The sequence below is a fragment of the Cornus florida genome, unplaced genomic scaffold (genome assembly GCF_030987335.1).
Source record: "Cornus florida cultivar Cherokee Brave unplaced genomic scaffold, ASM3098733v1 CherokeeBrave_3.0.0_Hap2_Chr03, whole genome shotgun sequence".
NCBI classification, from domain to species: domain Eukaryota; kingdom Viridiplantae; phylum Streptophyta; class Magnoliopsida; order Cornales; family Cornaceae; genus Cornus; species Cornus florida.
The window spans coordinates 38885641-38906974 of NW_026775573.1; the positions used below are offsets into that span (position 1 = coordinate 38885641).

A 21334-nucleotide genomic window follows, 5' to 3' on the forward strand; every position below is an offset into this window, starting at 1 on the left:
GAAGTGGGCATGTGTACCTAAGCCTAACAGGGTATACCTCCACCATCATAGCCAGCTATACATTTCATTGCATATACGCTCCCTAATCATCGATCCTGAGACTCAAGCTCATATCATGGTACCATAAATTTATATTTAAATTTCATTCCAAAACCAAGATAGTGCCGCTCAATTATTCGTTGCCTTGACATGACATAAGAATATGTAGCAGGTAATCTAGTTAGTCATTCAACTTATTTAGCTGATCTGACATAAGTATAAGTAGGATTTAATTTTATAATCCATTTCCATATTCCAGAATAGGTAGGACTTATGTTTTGAACTAATCTGTCCCTAGTATGCCACCGTCTCATACCGGTGCATACAATCCACAAAATAAATCCAATAATTGATAAACAGGTAAAACAGTTCATCAATTAAAATCCAGAGAATAGTATAATAAGAAAAATAAGACATTTACTGAGTATATTATACTGTAATTTACAAGAGTAAATTTAGATCCATCCATTTAATTTGCTAACATAATGACAAGCAATTTAAATCATTCCAAACCATTAACAGCATGCAAAATTAATTTTAAATCTCATGTTGTTCAAGTTCCTAGCATGGATTAATCATTTTTGGATTTTATCATGCTTATTTAAATCATTTAAGACCACCCATACAAGTTCAAAACTGCATTAGAGCCCCTGAAATCCCAAAAACCATAAAAAATACACCTACTGTGTATTCACAAAAGGGGAGCTGGCTCCATTCAAGGTTGAGTCGGCTCCATTCAAGGTTGAGCCAACTCCTTTCATGGTTGAGCCGGCTCCATACAAGTTTGACTTGGCTCCTTTCAAGTTGAGCCGGCTCCTTGCTATGTGGAGCCGCCTTCACTCCTCCCAGTCTCCATTTTCTTCGTCTCCGGCTGCTTTCTGACCTTCCAATTGCCCTTATTAAGGTTCCTAACCCTCTATTCTAAGTTCCAGACAGTCCCAACTAATTTTACGAAGTATTTATGCATCCCTTATATGAATCATAACAAGTTTATATTAAAGGAAAATCAAAATTAAATCAAGAACTATACCAATCGTAAGAGCAGTTTTAATTCAATTCAATTCAAGTATGATTAATAGATTTCTTTTAATGTCCATTTACATCCTGGAGACTACCTAGGCATGTATAGAACACAAGTCTAAGGGAAAAGAGTTAGAGTTAGAACTTGCCTTTGAGATTTCGGATTAAAATCTCCACATCATCTTCCTAGATTTTCCAGCGACTCTAGTTGCCGTTGAAGCTCTCTGCTGTACTGTTCTAGCCTACACACAACCTCCCCTTTTTCCTCCTTGGTCTGGTCTTGGACTTTGGCCAAAACCCTAGCCCTGGTCTCTCTTTGTTTATCTCTCTCTCCTTGCCTCTCTAACAGATACGTGAATAGGGTTTTCTAAACCCTTAGGCAGACATAATACACACATATATATAGGCATATAAAAACCTAATTCAAATTAGATTAAGAAAAGGAAAAGAAAAAATAATAAAATAAATATCTCTAAGTCTGCTAGCCCTCACGTGATAAGCTTATATATATATATTAAACCCTAAAACCACATAATATGTATACTAAAAATTACTCCTTTAACCATTAATTAAAATTAATAACTAAACTAACCTTTTATACATATATACCCATATATATATGTATAACTAACCATGGATATCATTGTACCCATTTAATCTCTATTCAAGTAGTCCATGAGACCTAACTGTTGGTTCATTACTACTGTCCAAATTTCTCATTTGTAAACTAAAACTAAAATAAAACAAAATACACATACAATCTATAAAATAAACATTTAATCTAGCAAATAAAATTGCAATTAAATAAATACGTCATTAAAATCAAATAACAAATAATTTCATATAACAAGTAATTTAAAAAAAATCTAAACACACACTTATAATTGAACAATTAATTCATTTAAACATTTAACATGAAGCCACATAAACACATAGCCACATACATAAACAACTAAAAATGCACAAGAAATAAAAATTTAAATTCCAATGACATCTTTTTGAAAACTTTAAATTTCAATTGTATCCTTTTTGAAAACTAGGGGTATTACATATAGAGAGCAATTTATTTTGTCTTTGAACTTCAAAGAATTCATGAAAATCATATACTGCCTTTTCAACTAGGCATTCAGGATCCTCCATTTTGGACGATAATACAAAGTTGTTTCTATTCTTCCACAAATGCAAGCAAACACATGAGAATTGCAAAAGAGACCATCATACTGAGTGGTGATTTAAGCTAAAAAAAAATTTCAAAAACAAAAATAGAAAAACAATGATGTGCATTAATCTAAAGTACAACTTTCAATATGAAATCTCCCAACTAAAATTGATGCCGATTGAAATTAAAGAAGAAAAAATTTGTTCACTTTATTTAGCAGATCCAATCATAAAAGGAAATTGATAATATGTTTATTTATTTGTTTTTATTATTATTTTATTTTTTATAATTTAAGGACTTATAGATTTTCAAAGAATTACATGACATACATATAATTTTGTGATTTTGACTCTTAAGTATCTATGACAAAGTGGGCGGACATAATAATGTTTCATAGTTTATACTCCACAAGAATTATATGACAACTTCATAAACATGTGTTTTGTGATTTCAAGTCTTAATAATATTCATTAATGTTGTGTTTGGTTGGAGGGAAGGATTGAGAGAAGGGATAGATGAGAAGAGGGATAAAAGAAGTTTTTTATGTTTGGTTGAAGGAAAGAGAGGGAGGAAGCAAGGAGGGATTCCTTTGTAATTTTTTATTTGCCCAAAATTAGGGGGAAGGGGGAAGAAAAAGCAGGATAATAACAAACAAATCTTTATGCTGTGTTTGGTGTGTAGGAGTGGAATGGAATGCCTATTCCAACAATTCATTTGTTTGATATGCAATTTAAAATGGGAATGGTCATTACATTGAAATGAAAATCTGTTCCACAACTAAACCTACGGAATGGCCATTCCATTCCCAAGTAATTTTTTTTAAAAAATTAACTTCCTAAAAACCCCTCATGTTCTAAGTCCAAAAATCACTACCATCTTCCACCACAACCACCTCCACCACAACCACCTCCACCTTTTACCACCACCACTACCACCGGCTTCCACCATCGCCACCGACTTTCACTACCACCCATCACTTTCCACTACCGCCACCGTCTTTCACCATCGACACTGCCTTCCTTTGCCCCAACCATTGCCGTAGCCACCGCCTTTCACTAGGGGTGCAACTTAGGTTGGGAAACTGAACCCAACTCGAGCCCAACCCGATTTTTCGCGGACTTGGACAATCATTTTTACAATTAGGGTTGGGCTTGAGTTGAAAAATCTCAACCCGAATTTAATTAAGGTTGGACTTGGGTTAAAGTGCTAGCAACCCGAGCCAACTCTAACCCGAATTATAATATTATTTTCATATATATTTTTACTTTAAAATATATTATATATATTATTTAAACTATGATTACCTTTTTTCTTTTCAACTTATTTTGTTAAATCTTAACTTATTGTTTGTAATTTATTAAAAATCTACAAAAAGTCTTTGAACTTTTTCTTATTTAAGAGTAATATAATCTAAAACTAATTCAAGATCATATTAAATTTTCGGTGTGAATATTAACCATATGAGTAACCTGAATTAAACCAAAATTTTTACACGAAATCTAAGCCCGAATTTAAAAGTAGAATGATGGGTTAGGCTCGGTTTGAGTAGTTAGGATTGGGCTTGAGTTTAGAATTTTATATGGTGGGTTGGGCGTAAGTTAGACCTCAAACCTGCCCTACCTTTCACCACTGCCATAGCTACCACCTTCCACCACCACCATTGTTGCCTTTCACCGCCACCGCCACCACTTTTCACCACCTTTCACCAGCACCACTGCCATCGCCTTTCGCCACAAACACTGTTTTCAACCACCGTTGCTACCACAGTCACCGTCACCGTCTTACACCGCCGCCACCATCGCAGTCGCCTTTCATCACCATCGCCACCACCTTCCACCACCACCACCACCGTCATCACCTTCCACCGCCATCTACCACCACAGTCATTGCCTTCCACCACCTTCTACCACTATCACTGCCATCGCCTTTCACTACCACCACCGCCCTCCACCACCTTCTACCACCATCACTGCCATCGCCTTTCACTACCACCACCGCCTTTCACCACCACCACCGTCTTTCACCACCTTCCATCACCGCCTTCTACCACCACCACCGCTTCCACCACCATCACCGCCATCACCTTTCACCACCTTCCATCGCCACCCCAACTATCGCCTTCCACCACCGCCACCCCACTTCCTTCTACCACCACCACAATCACATCCATTGGCACCACCTACACCATTAACACTTTTGCCACCGCCTTTCACCACTGCTGCCTTTCACCAACACCGCCACCTTTCACCATTGCCATCGCCGCCGCCTTCCACCACCACCACCTACGCCACTATCGTTTTCCACCTCCACCACTACCATCTTTATTTTTAAAAAATTATAGAAGAATGTCATTTTGTTAATTTAATTTATTTTTTACTAACAGGGATATTTTGGAGAACTCAACTTGAAATTTATTCCATTCTAAATTTAAAATTGGTCCAACCAAACACTAGAATGGTTATTATCATTCTATTTCTACACATTTCATATTTATAACTAAACAATAGAATGAGAATGATCATTCTATTCCATTCTCATTCACATTCTCTTTCTCATTCCATTCCTACTTGCATTCTATTCTATTACTGCATACCTAACGTAGCATTAATTTTTCATTTTTAACTTCGTTGTTGCATAACTTGAAATGAATACATAATTTTTATAAGTTTATATAATGATGGTATATTACTTAAAAAAATATATAAAACCCTAATTCCTTTCTTTTTAACCAAACAAAAAAGAAGTGTTAGCACATCAATCATTTCTACTATCCAATATGTTCAATAAAACAAAAAAGTGATATTTTCCTTTTCCTAGAGATGCCTCGTCCGTCCATTCCTCACTCTCTTCCATCCCTCTAACCAAACTAAACATAAGTACATCAACAAATAATTAATTATACGTTGTTGTTGTTTTATTTATTTATTTAATTTTTTGGGCTAGGATTTATAACATCAACACCACCGTTTTGATTAAATTAAGTTCTATACCTCTGTATAATATAAAAACAAATAATATCTCATTACACAATTTATTTATTTATTAAATTGAAATTGTTTAGAGAGATAACAAAATCTAATTATTAGAATTTTTTTTTAATCCTAATAATTAGATTTTTTTTTTAATCCTTGTAACAACTAACGTGCTGATGGCGTTGACGAAAACGACGGCAGTGATGGTGTCGGGTGGAAGTGACGACGGTGCCAAGAAGAGGTGACGACAGCCGTGTGAGGAAAGAGGGGAAGATAACTTGATTTTACATTTGGCTGTTAGGTTAATAAATTATTTAGAGAAAAATGTGGGACAACATACTTTTTTGATTTGATATATATTTTTAATTAAAAATGTATTAAATCAGATAAGGGTACAAAAAATATTTTACAAAATTAGGGGAGGTGAAAGTAATAAACCTCAAATACTGCATCCGAGTGATATTTGCCAAAACCTCAAGAAAATAAGTGTAATTTACCATAAAGTTTAACAGCTAAAAAAAATAAAGAAACATGGACACTTCCAAGAAAGTTCCATGGCAGAGTCACAAAGCCTAACCCTTAAATCTGATCTAGGGAGAGAAGAGATACAAGGATGCCTCATTTTGGGAGGTCCGGTCCACCAGATATTAAAGACACCCATTGTCTGCTCGTCCTCAACATCACATTCCGTAAACCCTCTTATTCCATTCTAATCATTTATCGCTCTCATAATGTTTTCTCTCATTTGATGTCACTGTTTTTTTTTTTTTTTTGTTTAAATAGGCACGAGTGCAGACGATCTTTTCCCGCTTTTCGACAAGTACGGCAAGGTCGTGGACATTTTCATTCCCAGAGATCGAAGATATGGCAATGTTTATTGTTTGGTGCAGTTGTGGGGGCCTTGAAGAAAATAAAATAATTTTTTTTTTTGAAACAAATAATTAATATAAGAACTTCATATCGACTGAAAATGTTTCTGTTTATTACATTTATAGTAAAAATATATCTGTATATATTTCAGTAACACAGTTATACAAAACAAATTCAAATTTCTGCGTGTGAATTGGTGAACTAGTTCGGTCACCCCTACCTCTTAAAGGTCGCTGGATCCTCTTAGAAATAGTTCTTCCCTTGGGTACTCATTTCTAAAGCTTGTGTGCCTCTAAGAACGAAAGGAAACCACTAAAAGCTATTCTAAGGTCATTAGCTTTATTGCCTTTAGCTCGTTCCCTAGGATCCGAATGGCCTTAGAATCGCTTCTAGTGCTTTCCTTTCGTTCTGAGATCTCTCTTACCATGAATCAAATAAATAAGAGAATTTGCGCGTTTTACAATATGGTCTTTACTTTAGAAATCCAACAGGTTTATATTCATAATTTTCATGTATCATTTATAATAAAAGAAAGTTGACAAAGGATACTTTATTTAGAGTTTTTCTTCACACCTTCTTAGAGATTGTGATCATGCATTAAAGAGGGAATAGTTGGTGCAACATAGGAAAAGAGGACTAAAAGTGATCAAAGAGAGGTAAATTTGGGGGCAAAAGATTAGAGTTTTAAATTCTATATCATACAAAAAAATTAAAAGATCGAGGGGGACAGAGTGTGGGGACACTTACAAAATTTAAAATTTTTATATATACGAAATGAAAATATAAAAAAATTGGAGGGTAAGAATGAAAATATGAAAAATTTGAGGGGAATATACACTTAGCGCTGTCTCTGGTTTGGTGGTTGAGAAAATCAAATGGAAAGGAAAGAATTGGAATTGGATCTTTATTTGTTTATTTACGTTTCTTGGTTCCATAAGAAAGATCGACTTGCCAAGCTGAATATCTATTGGTTTTAATTAAGCAGAGTTTTGTTTTTGTTATTTAGAGTCTCCATCCATTAAATCATCAATTTATTTGTAGTCTTATTGTTTTATTTGCTTTCTACTTCATTATTCATATTTAATTTCTTTTTTCTTGTTTCAGGACGGGTGAGTCACGTGGGTTTGCCTTTGTTCGTTACAAGTATGCAGATGAAGCACATAAGGCTGTGGAAAGGCTTGATGGTATGCCTCTCTTCGTCTACAAATACACATATTTATTAGGCAATACTACTGTGTATGTATTATGCTGAACACACTTGCTTCTGTTTTTGCTTAGAAAATTTTCATGTAAAGGATACCATTTTGATTCTAGTAAAATTTTTGTTAAGAAAATGAATTTTTCGTCACGAGTATGAATTTTTTTTTCATGCGAGGCTAACCAAAAAGAACCATTCAGGTTAAGTAGGTTATTCTCTAGGTCACCTGACCTGCTGAACATGCTTATTGCTCCCTCTCTTAATTTGCGGTTTTGTGAATTGAAAGTGAATTCGCTATGAAACCATGAATTTATATTTCCTAATTTGCGGATCCATACTCTTGGGAGTGCGGATCCAAACTCGTCCCAAGTTGAAGCCTTTAAATATTGTTCTTGAAGCCCCGAATCAACTCCACTATGCCTATTGTTTGATCCGTCCATAAGCATAAACACGTGGTGGTAGGGGTTCCATTGCAAATCTTGAGAGTCAGATCAATTCCCATAAGCGCGCTGTTTAGAACTATAAAACATTTTGAATGATTGGTTGTATTGAAGACGACTTGAACATGTTGACAGGAGAATACTATGGTATTGTTAACCATTGACTCACCGAACCACCCGTGGTTGTTTAATAGACATCTCCTGTTTTTTATTTTTTCCTACTCAACCTTTACTTTATACCTCAACAAAACACCACTTGCTTGTTTTACACATTTTCCTATTAACTAAATACTCCCTCCGTTCCAAAAAAAAAATGTCACTTTTTGGAAATCTAACTTTTTAAGAAGATGGTATTGGTAGTGAATGAATTACCAAATCTATCCATAGTGGGTCCTGATGTGATGGTTTACTTTTTATAAGTTCAATGCAAGAAGGTTAAATTGGTAATGTTACAAAAATAGTACTTTGACTTTTCAATCAGGACATTTATTTTGGGATAGCAAAAAATGGAAAGGTGGAAATTTTTTTTTTTGGGACGGAGGGAGTAATAATCATTTTTTGATAAGTTATAACTGATAATAATCATATTATGTCTATACACATTTAAACTCATTTATAGGTAAATATATCTAAACTTGTGCGCTTAAAATTCTCCAGCGCTGAATAGATATAAATTTATTTATATGCAAATATTTTGTAAACTTGCACCTCGAAAATGCTACTGGCCTGAATAAATTTTAAGTTTTTCACTCTTGCTCTAGCTCCATATGACTTAAGCTATTCATGTAGATTTTGAAATCTTATTTATGGATATGTGCAACATCATTTTTCAGGGAGAGTTGTTGATGGCAGAGAAATCATGGTTCAGTTTGCTAAGTATGGGCCAAATGCAGAGCGGATGTAAGTTTAAAATCCTCTTCTATCAGGATGGCATTTTATCAATTGATTTTGGAGTACTGACTGCTGACCACAACCTCCTCCCACCTCTGCACTGCTGGTTATTTATATAATTATTTTTGTAGTAATATACCTACGTTGAAAATATTAGATCTTTTTTGAATTCTATTATTTTGTTATTATTGCTATCGCTACTGTTCTGTTGTACGTCAAATGTTAGCGGTTCTCTATGATTATATTTTGTTAATTTTCTGTTACTTTCTAATACACACATTTCAGTCACAAAGGAAGGATAATTGAATCCATTCAAAAGATTAGAAGCTGGTCAAGAAGCTGCAGCCCTCGGCGAAGGTAAGGGTAATTTTCCCCCTTTCAGTTGCTATTCAAACTTTTAGCATGCTCTGATGTGCAGTTGTAGGACTTTTCTCCAGTATCATGTGACATTTTGAAGACCTTTATTTGCCTTTGATATCACTAAATAGAAGTATGCATGTTATTCAAACTTTTAGCATGCTCTGATATGCAGTTGTTGGACTTTTCCCCAGTATCATGTGACATTTTGATGACCTTTATTTGCCTTTGTAACACTAAATAGAAGTATTCTTTATTAATGATGTCTTGAATGCCAATATACTTGGTAAGAAGTCAAGGAGAGAAGCATCGAATGGAAGTAAGAAATGAGTATAACTGAAACAAGTTATTATTATTGTTATTTTTCCTCTACCACTTTTTCTTTTAGCTCATTGTTTTACTTTGTCATCATGGTGGATGTGTAAATTAAGGCCTAGTTTGGGGGAGCTTTCTCATATCAAAAGTCCTTCGTTGTAAAGGCCTTAATAAAAGGAATTTTGTTGGAAGGAATTCATGCGAGAGAGACTTTTGGTGAGCACATTTCTTAATTTACTTTTAACTTTTAGATAATTTTTTTCTTGACAATAATATTCCTTATCCTTAACAATTATTGCAAGCCTCCAACAAAAAGTGCGAAGGCAGTAGTGGTGGAAGGTGGCAGTGGTGGAAGGCGATGGCAGTGGTGGAAGGTCGTAGAAAGTGATTGCGATGGTGGTGGAATGTGGTAGTTGAGGGTGGTGGTGGCAGTGGTGGAATGTGGCGGTTGAGGGTGGCAGTGGCGGTGGCGGCAGTGATGGAAGGTGGTGGTGTTGGAAGTTGGCGGTGGTGGAAGGTGGTAGTGGAGTGCGGTGGTGGCATTGGTGGAAAGTGGTGGTGGCGGAGGTGGTGGAAGGTGGCAGTTGTGGTGGATGGTGGTGGTGGCAGTGGAAGGTGGCGATAACAATGGTGGTGGTGGTGGTGATGGAAGGTCGCTGTGGCGGTGGAGGGCAGTGGTGGAAAGTGGCAGTGGCGGCAAGGGTGGTGATGGAAGTGGTAGTGGTAGCGGAGGGTGGTGGTGATGGGGATGAATATGGTGGCGGTGGCAAAAAAGTGGAGGCGGAGACGGCGACGGTGGTGGTGGAAGGTGATGGTGACGGCGGTGGAAGGTGGTGGTGGTGAAAGGCGGCGGTGGCAGCAATGGAAAGTGGCGGCGGCGTTGGTGGAACAAAGGACCAAGAGAGAATATAATACTATCTTGTCAAAAAGTACATGGGCAAAATAGTAAAATAATAAATTTATCTTCAAAAAATTAGCTTCTTAAAAGGAGGTTTCAAAAGCAACATTTTCTTACTTCTCTAACATGGGCGTTCTGACCCTTGGCTTTTCGAGAAAGTCCTTTACACATGCGTAACCAAACGTCACATTTTTTTTTCAAATAGACTTTTCAACCTTGGAAGGACTTTTTGAGGCTTCAGGAAGCTCCCCTAAACGGAGCCTAAACTTTTGTGTTATTTCCCTATCTTTTTACTTCTTTTATCTATATAAGTGAATTTATAGTAAATCTGAATATATCACTTGGATTGTTGTAGAATTGTCTGAATCATTACTTAGTAAACAAAAAATAATTACAAATATTTTCTGTTTGAGCTTTGCCATTTTAAGAATTACGAATTGTAATTTTCTGATTTATTACTTACTAAGCAAAAAATAATTACAAATATTTTTTCTTTGAGCTTTGCCATTTTAAGAATTCCAAAAACTCTTGAAACATGCTGATCTCCTTCAGTGTTTAGGTATATATAAAAGGGAACTCACTCGTATATGTGCTGAATCATCGGATATATATATTAAAAGGAAGACCTCAATTCCCAATCTTTCCTTGGTAAGGATGTCATTTTCTATAGGATGAGATCAAACTGTTGACCATGATTTTTTTGGCAGCCTAAAAAGCCTTGTAGGAAGTTTTAAAGGTGAAAAATCAATTAAGGATGTCTGCATTCAAATGGAAACTGTATTTCTTAGTTGCAATGATTCTGTTTTCGGTGATCAAGTCTCTTTGCTGGCATGGCGAATCAGCGGAAGTTGATTTAGAGTAAGTTGAATGGTTGTGTTGAAAATGATTTTAAATAACATGTTTTCTTGGGTAGCCGGTCTTTAGTCTTTTTCTGGTGGTTCTTTAAGAGGCGCGATCATTCTAGTAAGCCCCTCCGTGGAGGCATATTGAGATCAATTTTAATAATACCAGCCTGGTCTTATGGGTGTAAATATATGTCTGTGAAGCCATACCCAAGGATTCACTTGGTGCTCAACAACCAATTCCTCAACTCTGTCAATGGTTATTAGAGTTGTTGTTGTTCTTGGTATCCTGATATTCATCTTCAAAATATTTGTTGTGCCATTTCCGTATAATCTGATTAACTAGTTAAATGGTGACGGATGTTCATAATTTTTTTGTTCACACACATTTCTTTTTTCAACGTGTGACTTTATTACTTAATGTTCTTTGTTTGCATTCACTGTTTAGAAGTATGGTATTGCTGGTATGTCTTTTTTGGATGCAGTTATGCATGACAAGGTTTTTTAAACAATTATCAGGTACCGTGATGATTATTGTAGAGACAGGGATTATAGGAGGAGAAGTCGCAGAAGGAGTTGGGATCGGTATGATTGTGACAAGTACCACAGGAGGGACAGAGGGGGATCGCCGTCGCATCAGGAGCCGCAGTGGAAGTCGTGACTGTGATAGAGGCCATGGTAGGGGACGTTATGATGATGAACGGCTGAGTAGGAGTCGATCAATTGAAAGGTTTTAAGCTTAAGCTATGCTAATTTTGGATTTTTAAGTTTAGTATTTTCTTCCACTGTGCCTATTCTCTCATATGACATCATCTAGGAACAGTGCTTCCCCTCCTCTGCGTAGTCTCAGCCTGCGAAGGAGTTTGTCTCCCCGAAGGACGCCTTCTCCCAGGGATGAAAGTCCAGATAGGCGGAGCCGTGACAAGCGATCTCCAACTCGAAGTGTTTCACCGTGAAGTCGGCATTCTGATTCTCAAAGCCCTGCACCGCATTATTCAGACGTTGATGTGAGTACTTGATCTGGATATTTTCATTTTTTTTCTTTTTCTTGTGGGAATTGTTTTTGTACCTTGTATCTTTGTAATTTTGACTTTTGTAGAAGGGACTGCGGCAGTATGTTTAACATGCGGTGGAGACAACTATGAAGTGTATCTCTTGTGGCCTTCTTGGTAGTGTCAAGCAGCCTTGATTGTCATGCATGTCCTAATTGGAGTTCTAAATACTAGTTGGGTAGGATTGAACTTCTAGATGTTTAATTCAGTAAAAAACTTAATGCGCAGTTGATTTAGATGGGTCAGTCGGTATAGTGTGATGAACTTTCTTTTGTTGAAAACTATACATCTTGTAGACAGTGTAGTTTCTAGGTTGGTATGCGCACTTGATTTATCGTTCATAGACATGTTGACCTAAGTTCCATACTATGGATTGGTTTTTATTTTCTTATTCTTTTATTTTCATTTTTGTTTTTGTTTTTTTCTATTTTCTTCCTATCCCCTTCATTTCTTTTTAGCGTGCATTCTCATTTTTTCTTACTGTATTCACTCTGCAGTAGTACTAACTTATATAAAACAAATACTGGGTTTTTATAGTTATGTTCGGGAAAAGATTGTTTGAGGTTGATGGCCAGAGTGATGATGTTGTGGCTGTTGACGCTGTTTACGATTTGTAGATTAGTGATCCTCATTTCGATGCTGACTGTGAATAGCAGTATGCTGGTTGCAGGGAACAATACTTAAAAGAAATTTCTCCCTGAAAGAAATTTTGATTGGTAAGGTCTACGTAGTTAAGCTCTTTCTTTTGAAAAACATTAATGTAGTTTCTGATGTTGATCTGGTTATCCTTAATGGTATTTGATATTTGGTACTTTAAATATTGGCCTTGAAATAGCATTGAGTTGCTAATATGGTGTAGATGGTGGACAGACATGAACGAGTTTCCACCTGTAGCTGATTGAGGCAATGAGATTGACATAGTCGTCTTGAAATTGCAGCGAGTTGATAATATGGTCTAGATGGTTGGCAGACATGAACGAGTTTACACCCGTAGCTGATTTGAGGCAATGAGATTGACTTGTCTTTAGCTACATAGATGGTGATGCTAATTATGAAATCTGATATGCTTGGCTTGACTTTGCAACCACGAGTACGGGACAGGATAACAACTTTCTAGTTGCTTTTTTTGCATGGGTACTTTATTAGGCTTCACAATATCTGACATCAACCTGCTACCTTGTTGACGCCCATAGCATCTTTTACTGAGATGATATAGCAAATGGGTTTTTGTGACCGTAGCTGTGAAGTGATAGTTGATGTCCTTTCGGTTGTTTAGAATGTGGCACCATTCATGTAGCTCTGAAGTGGTACTGAAGCCGCATTTGGACTTTGCGGTGCTGTTGCTGCCTATCTTGCTGGGTCTGGATGAGTAATATGATAACCAAAATTCCATAAGTGGGTGCCTAGTCGGGTTGCTGGTTATCTGGGTCTTGTATATCTTTCAAACTTCCTGATTTGTTCATGTTAACCCTTAGACTGCTATTTGATTCGGTGTGCAACTTTCACCTTTCCTTGAATAATGTAATATTTAATAATGTAATATTTAAATAGAGATCCCGTTTATTTGCAAAAAGGAAATAAAGCTAACAATAAATGACTATGATGTCAAGCCCAAAAATGTTTTAGTTTCATATTGTCTGTTACACTGTTTGCGTGCTGGTATTGGTATTTGACTTGTTCATAATACTGGAATTGAATAATAGTATGATTTCATTGTTTTAACTTGCAATAGTTTAGTAGAAGCAAAAAAATTGTATGATTTTCAGTTTGGTGAGCTGATTTTAGATTTATGCTTTTCTCTTTGTAATTTGAGAGTTTGATCTCTGAGGTGCTCTTTTTGGGTTGACTCGGTCTGTATGACAGCCAGTATTTGCCATGGCTTCTAGAATGATGTAGGTTGTTTGTGTTATATTTTTATTTTTATTTTTTTGGGTCGAGTTGATTCATATGTGAAGATAGCCTTGGAAGCTCTATACTCTTAGTGATTACAAACACACATTTATTTGTGAATAAATGGAATTATATATACATACATATATATATACATACATACACATATATATATGTATATTTCCTTACATTGTTGTTTATTCCTGCAGTTCGTTGCCCATGTGGGTTTAGTTTTACTACAAGTGTTTAATTATTTCAAGTCTACTGTTAATATGGAAAATTTTGCCAAGTGCTGACTATGTAGACATGCTCTTTTATCTATTTTTGTTTTTATACGTGGTCGTTATTCTTGAATTTGATTATTATTTCTTGAGTAGGGTTATTCTTGAATTTGATTATTATTTCTTGAGTTGGATTCTTGTTCTTGAATTTGATTATTATTTCTTGAGCTGCTCTTGAATTAATAAGTTCAATTTCATTTTAAATAAAACTGTAAGTAGTTTGAAGTTACATGGCTGGTGGTGCTATTTGTTGGTTTTTACAAATGTTTAAATCTTTATATGGTCTCACTCAATGTCAAATAATAGATCTCTACTTGGTACCTTTTTTGTACCTATACAGATTGTTGTGCAGTGTCATTGCTTTTAGTTTCCACTTGTTTATGTTAAGAGGGTGGGTGAGCCTTCTCAATTTTACATGAATATATAATTTTTGTGGGAACTTTGTTAGGGAACAGATTTTTCTTTGCTTTTAGCATGATTGATGATGAAACAGATTGGATACTTAGGTGTCCGATTGCAACAGGTGATCGTTACAAACAGACACTGAAAGTGACTTTTGAAAGCATGCTTGCAAGAACTACCAGATTCTGCCCGGTGACTTTTGAAACATTGACCTAGGGTTTTGCGAGTTAAGATCCAAATTTACCCAGACAAAGGTGGACTGGTTACTTGTTATTCTATTTGACAACTTTTTCTTGTTGGGTTCTCCATGCTTCATTAATTTGGAACTTCATTAATCAGTTTAAGTTATGATGATCTGGGGTCCAAGACAAAGGTGGTGGCAGGGTTAGCTGTCTAAAGTGGTCATAGGTTATGTGGTGGCAGAGAACTTATTACATGATCTTGGGACTTTTGGTCTTGACCAATTGCTAATTGACAAGTTAAGAAAAAAAAGAAAAATTTGAAAAATAAAGCTGACGCATGGGCTTGCATGTACTGGTCCTAGATCATGTAATGATTACTTTACTCGGGGTGTGCAATTTGTTGGGTAAGTAGTACTTTGTGGAGACTCTTTTATTTTTTATTTTACCTTAGAGCAGTTATCTCGGTCCCACATTAAACGTACCATTCAAGTCAGACATTCAAGTCAGGAGTGGGGTTCGAAAACGAGATTTCAAGAACTTACTGACATGTAGTGCATCAATACCATAAATTTTTTTCTTTCTTTTTATTTTTTATTAAAGCTAGGAATAATTGTAATTACAGAGACGAAAGAACCAGCTCTTGTAACTGAATTGTAAGACTAAGGGGACATTGATTCGGTCCTCTGTTTGATCTTAGATTGTAAATTGTAATTATCACACAGGAGAAAAAGTAAACCTTTTAATAGTTACGCGTGGTCTGATTATGGAAAGACTTGGTAAAATTCAAAGCAAAAAAGGACCAGTAACATATTAAACGAACTTGTTTGGTCAATTGACTAATATAAGTTGAAAAAGTCAGTAGGTTCTTACTGGAGTTATAAACTTTGGATATTATAAAATATTTAAACTTTGGAAATTATAAAATATTTACAAGTTAGCTTGCTTGCAGGAGTAGTGCTATGACTTTGTATATGATCAGGTCGCATTTTGCAACTTGGGGAGCTGATATAAATATATGGGGGGTGATAAGTTCAACTTTATTGCTCATCCTTGAAGAAAAATTATGGCTGAGTTTATTGTTTCCTTTGTTTTGGAGAGGCTTTCGAACTTGGCAATTGAAGAAGTAAAATTGTTGCATGGAGTGAGCTTCCAAGTTGGGCAGATCAACGTCGAGCTAAGGAGGATGCAGTGCTTTCTAAAAGATGCAGATGCAAGGCGAGCCGAGGGTGAAAGTGTCCGGAACTGGGTTATAGAAGTCAGAGAAATTGCTTATGAAGTGGAAGATGTCATAGAATTCTTTGTTATAAGAGTGGCATCGAGGAGGAGAAGAGAAGGCCTGTACAACATCCTTTATTAAGGTTGGGTTGGTGATACAGGCTATTAAAACTCGGATTTCTGAGCTCACCACAAGTTTACAAACTTATGGTGTAAGAGATCATCCAAATGAAGGGGAAGGCTCATCACCAAATACTTTCCCATATCGAAGGCAAGGTCGTCCATTAAGGTGGTCATATTCCCATGCTGTTGAAGGGGATTTTGTAGGTTTGGAGGAAGATGTGGAGAAATTGGTGGCTCTTTTGGTGAATGAAGAGGACTGCCAAACTGTTTCAATCTGTGGTATGGGTGGTTTGGGAAAGACTACCCTTGCTCAAAAGGTTTACAACCACCGGAATGTCAAGCATCGTTTCGATGGTTTTGCTTGGGCTTGCATATCTCAACAATGGCTAGCGAAAGATGTTCTGCAAAAGATACTAGTTAAGCTGATCCCGGAGAAGAGGGAGCAGATTGTGCAAGTGATGGGGGAGGAAGAACTGGTGAGGATGCTTCTTCAAGTTCAGCAGTACAAGAAATGCTTTGTAGTTCTTGATGACATTTGGTCAGAGACTGTTTGGGACTTCCTGAAGCATGCCATTCCAAGTAGAAAAACGGGCAGCAAAATATTGATCACAACACGTAATAAAGAAGTGGCTTTGCACGTTGACCCACATGGTTTCATCCATGAACCACGACATTTGAATGAAGATGAAGGATGGGAATTGCTTCAGAAGAAGGCACTCACAAGTGGAGTTGGTGCAGGTAATTTATTAACCTCCAGTCCACATTAATTTGCAGTTATTAACTTATTACAATATCTGTAATTTTAGTTTTTCATTCTTATCTTTTATATGAGGTTTGAATCCATATGAGGTATGAATCCCCATCCTCAGTCAGTTGAGGTCTCTCTTTGCTTACCAGCTCATATATTAGATAAAATTAAGTTTGACACTCCCTCAGATTGGGCCTAATTACAAATCGATGTTAAATTCGTAAACGCCTGTAGAAACCCCTTTTGTTATCTGATGGTTAGGATTGTCAACTGAAACCCCCCTGTGAAGTGCATACTAAATCAAAGTCCATTTTACGAGATAAATGCTACCATTTAGAGCTATATCTGTGTAGAAATTGTACAAAGCGCACACTAACATACATTCCAACACATTGTATGCAAATGGTCAGTGTCATATTCTTACTAGTAACATAAATTACAGAGTGAAAGCATAAATTCCACAGTGAAAGCATAAATTACACATTTATTAGGCTTCCAGTTTAACATTTCTTCCCATTTTTGTTTTTCAATTCTGTAATTTCTTGGACATTATACATTTATAAATTTGATTAGTTTCAAGTTTTTTTCTGATTAGTTTCAAGTGTTTTTCTCATAAGAGGAGGTTAGGATCTGACGAAAAAATGTTGAGGGATTGGGTAGTTGTTTTTGTTGGTCTTGTATATGGAAAATCTTGTTCTCTATTTGAGATGGATGTCTTATCAATTTAGTTTACACCTCTTGAACGAAAATCTTTAAAAGATATGTGAACTTGGTTTGAGTAAATGAAACACCTCCATTTTTATAGGCTTCTCATCTCCTGAAGATTTTTTTTGAAACCAACAACAAATATCTCAAATATTTACAAGACTATACCTTATTCTGCTTAACCTCATACTGCTCCACTAATTACATGACATTTTTCACACTTCTTCACCCGCGGTCACAGTTCTAGCATATTCCAAGCACACTTGAAACCTAAATCTTGCCATGCATTCGTACGACTCTCTAGTAGGGACTTCTATAGTGTCTGTGTGGCATAACCTTCTTTGAAATGTGGCGGGGCGTGATTGTGTGAAAACGGGTAGATGATAAATATTCAAACCCAACAGACTTAGATGATCAATGACTCAGTTTTATTTTTCTCTTTTTGTTCTTCTGCAGGTCATAAAGCTGAAAAAAATATGGAAAAACTAGAAAGGGAAATGGTTAGACATTGTAGGGGTCTACCATTAGCCGTGGTTGTGCTTGGAGGAATTTTGGTAACAAAACACACATTTAGGGAGTGGGATATGGTGCATCGGAATATTGATTCATATATAAGGAGAGGCAAAGGCATCCAACAACATGGGGGAGTATCACATGTGTTAGCATCGAGTTATAATGACTTGCCATATCAATTGAAACCATGTTTTCTTTATTTAGGCGGCTTCCCTAAGGATTCGAAAATAGAAGCAGATAAATTGTACCAGTTGTGGATGGCTGAGGGCATGGTATCATTGGATGATCAACGAGCACATCATGAAGAAACAATGATGGAGGTTGCAGAGCGTTATTTAGGTGAACTGGCCCAGAGGTACATGGTTCAGGTGCAAGTTGATGTGTTAACTGGAAGGTTTAAGTCTTGCTGGCTTCATGACTTGATGCGTGACTTAAGCTTGTCAAAGGTAAAAGAAGAAAATTTCCTCAAAGTCATTGATTTTCGGCATGAAAATGAGAAGCTTGTGGATTCTTCTTATCCTTTGTCAAGTTGTAAATTACGCAGACTTGCTGTCCACTTTGACAAAGGTCTTGATAAGTGTGTTTTCCCTAAAAGCAAAACAGATCATCCCCTTCGTTCCATGCTATTCTTTGCTCCAAACCAGCATCTTGGCGTACCTATGCCAGGATTGATGAAATCCCATTTGAAAGACTTCAAAGTGTTGAGAGTTCTACATCTTGACCGGTTTGTGTGTTCTAAAAACTTAGCCAAAGCAATAGGAAAGCTAATCCACCTCAGGTATTTGAGCTTAAAAAATTCTGGGTTGAGGGAGTTGCCCTCATCTATAGTCAACTTGGGTTGCTTACAAACACTAGATGTACGGCCTCATGCTCTATTTAGTGCAAGTCCAACAATACCAAATGTCCTATGGAAGATGAAAAGCTTGAGACATCTGTATCTTCGTGATACCATTGATGGAAGAAAGCAACTGAGATTGGATGGCCTGAGCAACCTGGAGATACTGGAAACTTTCCATACAAGTCTGTTTGATGTTAAAGACCTCCTCAACTTAATCAATCTTTTCAAACTAAGAGCATATATCAAGGTGGAATTTGAGGACCTCGTGGCCATCATCAACTACCTAAGCATCACCGCGAACAAACTCCGGTACTCATCAATTGACATTGATTACTGTTTTTCTTCTGAAGAAGAGCTAACTCTCTTGGAACAACTTTTAGAGTGTCATCATCTTAATACATTGCATATAAAAGGGGTTATAGGTAAGTTACCAGAACCCCACCATTTCTCTCCCAGCCTCACAGCATTAAATTTGAGCAGATCTGAACTCAGGGAGGACCCGATGGCAACACTCGAGAAGCTACCAAACTTAAGAAGCCTCAGCTTGGGGTTGGCCTTTGTGGGAGTGGAAATGGTTTGCTCCAACATGAGTTTCCCTCAACTCAAATTTTTGCAACTCAGAATGTTACCCAACTTGGAGGAGTGGAGGGTGGATGAAGGAGCTATGTACAATCTTACTTCTTTAGAAGTAGTTCATTGCAGGAAATTGAAGATGATTCCGGGTGGACTGAGATTCATCAGCACCCTTCAGGAATTTAAGATTAGAAACATGCCAGAAGCATTTCAAACAAGATTATAAGTGGTAGATGGGAAAGAAGGAGCAGATATATACAAAATTCGACACGTGCCTTCGGTTATATTTTCTCGTGGATGAATTGAAGCAGCAACAATTAGGTATTCTGTTATGAAGGAAACTATTTTTATTGATCTGTTGTGAGAATACTAGAAATCTCGTGTGTTTTTCAAACTATTTTAGATCTGCAATGGAGAAACCAAGGGTTTGCTTGGTTTTTCATTAAGAAAACTATACAAAAACTGTACTTGATTCTATTTTCTGAAATCTCTGTTGTAAATCTGTAAGTTTTCTGAAGTTATATGGTTTCTACAATGTGTTTGTTTTTACTTTTTACAAAAGTTTAAAGCTTTATATAGTCGCTTATTCTCAAATAATATATCTGCAACGAGCGGCAGATCTATTACAACTACAATTACACAAGCTTTATTATAAGCTATATTTCTTCAAATAAATAATTGCAATTACACAGAAGAAAGAAGAAAGTATCAGCTCTTGTAAAACTGAATTGTAAAACCCATTTTTCCAAAAGGGCAATGGATGTTCAGAACAGTGACTGACTCAATCCGGCCTCCGTTTTGGAGGATATATTATTATTCTTTTAAAAAATAATAATGAAAATAGTCACACCAAAATATTTCTTAAAAAAAAGAAAAAAAGAAAAAGAAAAGAAAACTAAAGCCAAACTAAATGGAGAAGTCAATTAGTAAGCAAAATAACATGCATTCAGAATAATTTACATTTTGACACTGGTCTTGCATGCATTTGGTGAGATTCGAGTTAAAAGCTAGAAGCTTGGGTTGTTTTCCTGAGGCAGGGATGTCTAAAATATTATGTTTTGACTTCTATTTGAGTTTTCCCTACTTGATTCCTTGCTATGTTTGCTTAAAATGATGATTATTAAACATTGAAGCAAAGTATAAATTTTTAGTGAAATTATAATGACTTGAACTCGTGAATCCGAATCGCTAACAGGGTCCATATTCGAATCAGAGGTCAACTAAGGACAGTACCGTCTTTTCCTATGTTAATACATATTATACCTATCATTCTAGGGTTTATAAAAAATTAAATAATAATAATAATTAAATAAGATCATAATTACAAAGTATGTCAAAGCAGTCCACTAACCCATTAAGATTTGTGGAGGGGCGTCGTCTGCCACTTCCTTCTCGTGACCTGAAAAATATTAAATATAAGAGGTGAACAAATTGCTTAGTAGGTGGTGCCTAAGACACTCCTCTTGTGACCCCGTGAATCCAAACAAGGAATAGGAAAAAAGAACTAGGATCATGCCATTTTTGGGGGAAAAAAAAATATAACCACAATATCAACAACAATAATCCAAGTCATAAATGAACCATGCCATATTATGGAATGTAATATTATGTAATGTCGCTCTCCATTTCCAAAAAAAACCTTTTTCGTCATCATTTTCAAACCGTTAATGCAACCCGTCCTATGGCAGCTCCATGGCGGCACGAGAGAATGATTGGCTAACTGTCCCTGACCACAAGGCAACTCTAGGGTGTCATTTGGGGCCCAGTTAACTCAACCACGCTAGGACAATCTCCCTAATTTCCTCTAGGTC

At 36.3% G+C, this 21334-nt stretch overlaps 2 pseudogenes; both read left to right on the forward strand.

Moving 5' to 3' along the window:
* Positions 1–5803: 5803 nt before the first annotated feature.
* On the forward strand, positions 5804–13582 carry LOC132300315 (serine/arginine-rich splicing factor SC35-like; annotated as a pseudogene).
* Positions 13583–14966: 1384 nt separating this feature from the next.
* Positions 14967–20010, forward strand: LOC132298748 (putative disease resistance protein At1g50180; annotated as a pseudogene).
* The last annotated feature ends 1324 nt before the right edge of the window (positions 20011–21334 follow it).